Consider the following 4,239-nt stretch of genomic DNA (forward strand, 5'->3'; position numbering starts at 1 on the left):
GTGCTAGCCTTGAGCTGAAGAACTGAAAGACAGTGCCAAGGCCCAGAGTTCAGGCCCCACAACTGATAAAAAAAAAAAAGAAAAAAAAGAAAAGAAAAAGATACAGTCAGAATTTTTTAATTTAAAAAAAAAAACTAAGGAATTTCTAAAATCTTGTTTCAGATAAGTCAGAGGATTTGAGAAAAAAATACTGCCCATAACAATATAATAGATATTGCTCTAGCACTCTCCAAACTCAGTGTCAATATAAACGTTCAAAGCAGTACAGTAAACAAGCAGATCTCACATCTTAGCATAGCCATAGGTTAGATTAATAGTTATTAAAATATAAACCCTGACCAAAGCATGTATGCTTTAGTCAATTCAAAATCCATAGCAAAATATCACAAATAAAGTGGATTATAAATATCAGTAATGTATAAGTTACATTTCTAGCAGCTGGGAAGTCCAAGTTGAATATTCCAGCATAAGTATCTACTTGCTTTTTCTTTTTTGGGGGGGGGAGGGGATGGTCGTGGGGCCTGAACTCTGGGCCTGGGCGCTGTCCCTCAGCTCCTCAGCTCAAGGCTAGCGCTCTACCACTTGAGCCACAGTGCCACTTCCGGCTTTTTTCTTTTTTGCGTATGTGGTGCTGAGGAATTGAACCCAGGGCCTCATGCATGCAAGGCAAGCGCTCTACCACTGAGCCACCTTCCCAGCCCCTCTACTTGCTTTTTCATAGATGGCTTTTCACTAGGTTGGAAAGGGGAACACTTCCTGTGGCCTCTTTTACAAGGACTCTGCTTCTTTTCACAAGGACTCTTTTCACAAGGACTCTACCCTGAAGGCAAACCTTGATCACACGGGGCCTTAGAATTTAACATGAATTTTGAGCAACCTGACTCATCTTTAGCAATCCGCATCACTTGGGAACTTGTTAGAGAAGTGAATTCTTGGGTGGATTGAATCATAAACTCTTATGTGGTTATCCAGAAATCTGAAGTTTATTAGTGATTCCAGATAATTCTGCTACCTTCTCTGGGATGAAAGTGGAATTCAGCTTAAGGTCAAATTTGGATTTTGTAAACAGATTCAACATCTACTATATAATTTTGTGTGAGGTCTTGAATTTATCATAATCTAAATTTGTTCTCCAGCAAAATGGATAGAATAACACTTCTTTGTTGTGTTATTTTAGAATTTAACATATTCATAATAGCCAATATTCTCATGTTGAAAATCCAGCTCAGATATTCCCTAACAAAGGAAGAAAATCAAACAACCAAGCCTCAAGGAAGTTATCACTAAAATAAAATTCCATGAGCACCTAATTCACCTTGAGCAATGCCTGGACCATGAAAATTTAAAAACCACAGAGATTGCCAAAGACTCCACATGGAGAAGACCATTCTGTAAGAATGCTGAGCATGGTTTATGCATCCAGGCAGAACTCAGGCCTCATTCATATTGCATTACTCCTTTGGTGAGTGAATGTACAAGATTTCAGGCCATCAATAATTTACTTACACGCCCACGGATCTTCTAAGTATTAGGGCTGTCCTTTAAAATAAGCCCAAAAAACCTGTGAAAATTTGCCAAAGACATCCAGCCTCTCCCACAAGCCAAAGCTTGTGAAAGCCAGATTTAGCAATAGAATTGCTATGGCTTTCTACCACCAGTATCATCCCTAGAAGCCAGCGTTTTACTGTCTCTTCCAACTAAGTCTTCAGGGATATAGAACTCCAATATCTTTTCAGTGATATATACATCGGATATAATTGAGCTTGAGAAATCTAACTTTGGTACACATAATTCCAGCTGATCTTTCTGACCCAACAGAATTGGAGTTAACAGTTTCATCTTACCACAGTCAATCAGGGTCACCTGATTCAGATTATCTTCCTGGCAGTAGGAACTCTCTAGGGCTCTCCCAGGAGGGCCCATGGCTAAGAAGAGGAACTTCTACCTTTTCTAAAAAAAATTCCACGATATTTTTCAATTGTCAATAGCTCCCCCTCATTTGGAGCCCCCAAATTCTAAGATAAGTCCTCTTGTATAAAATCTAACCAGGCTTTTGTCCTCAAAGGCTATAAAATCTGTTTATCCATTTGGCAGTCTACCAAGTTATCTCTGAAAGGTTCCATTGTTTGAACAGTCCAGATTATTTGAGAACTCTGATAGAGCCTGGAACATTTTTCTCAATCTCCCAGTATGTGTGGGAACACCAATTATTACTAAATTGTTCTGCTGAAAGTCAAGAATCCTCCCTGTCCCCCTGCTGAAACTCTATGGATTCTATTTGCCATCTCTAGGACCAGTGAAGCTGTGCAGGCTGTGTTGAGAACTTATTTAGTGTGTCCTGATCACCCCTAATACTTTACCTTGTCATCTTAGAGAAAAGCATAGCTCAAAAAGCCACACAAGCATCAGAATCAGAAACTAAGATAGAGATATCAACAATGACCATAAACAATACCATTTGCAGCAGCTTTTCTGAAGCCAGTAGGCTCTGTCAGTTTGTTTGGAATAAAAGCTAGCAGACATTAGCTAGTAGCTGTACTGAGTTTGCTGATGACGCTAAAGACATCAAAGTTCCAGAAGGATCTACTAATCAACCCTAGTGAAAGGCTGATACTATCATTGAGTCTAAATCTGCAGTTGTATGTTGTGTTTTGGCCACCTGTAGAGCACCTCAATGTTTAGATCTCTTGAAAAATGCCTATATGTATCACATGCTAGGCTGAGAGAGGTTACAGTATTGAGACTTAGGATGTTTCTAAAACATAGACTAGATGACTGGAGAAAGGTGACTTTATAAAGAGACCTGGTATGACTGGATTCTATCACAGACCAAAGTGCTGGTATCAACAGGATTTTACTACAAAAACAAATAAACAACAATTAAACGAATTCAGGTGTCCAGAGGCCTAGCTTCATGGGAAAGTCAGCTACTGGAAGCCTCTTTCTGCATGCAGAAATAAGTTTCTCCGCAAGGAATGTGGAAGGACTGAAGATTGTGTCCTCTAATTGCTGGTGGCTTATACCTATCATCTTAGCTCTGGAGGCTGATATCTGAGAATTGCAGTTCAAAGCCAGACAGGGTAGAAAAGTCCATGAGACTCTTACCTCAAATAACCAGCAAAATGTGGAAGTGGAGTTGTGACTCAAGTGGTAGAACATCACCCTTGAGTGAAAATATGCAAGCAGAGGTGTGTGGTCCTGAAATCAAGCCTTAGTACTGGCATAAAGAAAAATTCATCTCCTGAAATCCTCACACCAGTGTGATCTGTGGTAGGAAGAGGGGAGGCCTTTTGGGATAACTAGGTCAGGAGGGTGGAGATAAATAAAGGAAGAGATGGGATTCAAGCCCTTATAAAATGATCCCCAGAGAGTGCTCCTATCCTCTCTCTGCCATTTGAAGATACAATAATAAATCAGAAGCATGGAACCCAAAGAGGACCCTCACCAGAACTTGACAGTGTCAGCACAGTGATTTTGGGCTTTTAGCCTCCAGAACAGAAATACAGACTAGGTGAGCACAGAAATGCAGGCTGACTTAAGTGAGCACACAAACTCTCTCGCTGTACACACAGCCTTCATTGGCTAAGGCCCGGGTGCCTTCCAGGGACCTGAGGATCTGTGGTGTCATACTCTCATCCTGCCTTCTGGTTATTGCCTTTGAGTCAGACTAGTATGAGTTGACACTAATTCCTTCCTTAATAAATGCCTTTGAGACCAACGATTTCTCTATAAAACTGAAAAATAACATCTGTTGGCTTTAGCAACTCAAAAGAAAATGCATTCATTATAACACTGTTTTTTTTCTTACCAAATTTCTCTGAAAAAAATATAATATTCATTTAATGTATGTATATTTGATATACAGAGAGATGGATATATAGGGATAGATTGATAATAGATAATAGATGGACAGAAAGAGAGGTAGGGCTGGGCAACGGTGGCTCACACCTGTAATCCTAGCTACTCAGGAGGCTGAGATCTGAGGATCATGGTTCAAAGCCAGCCCAGGCAGGAAAGTCCATGAAACACTTATCTCCAATAAACCACCAGAAAACCAGAAGTGGTGCTGTAGCTCAAGTGGTCTAGCACTAGCCTTCAGCTGAAGAGCTGAGGGACAGTGCCCAGGCCCAGAGTTCAAGCCCCACAACCGACAAAAAAAAAAAAGAAAGAAAGAAAGATAAGTAGATGATAGATAGATAGATAGATAGATAGAGATAGATAGATAGATAGATAGATAGA

The sequence above is a fragment of the Dipodomys spectabilis genome, unplaced genomic scaffold (assembly GCF_019054845.1).
Source record: "Dipodomys spectabilis isolate Male_0828 unplaced genomic scaffold, ASM1905484v1 ptg000017l, whole genome shotgun sequence".
NCBI classification, from domain to species: domain Eukaryota; kingdom Metazoa; phylum Chordata; class Mammalia; order Rodentia; family Heteromyidae; genus Dipodomys; species Dipodomys spectabilis.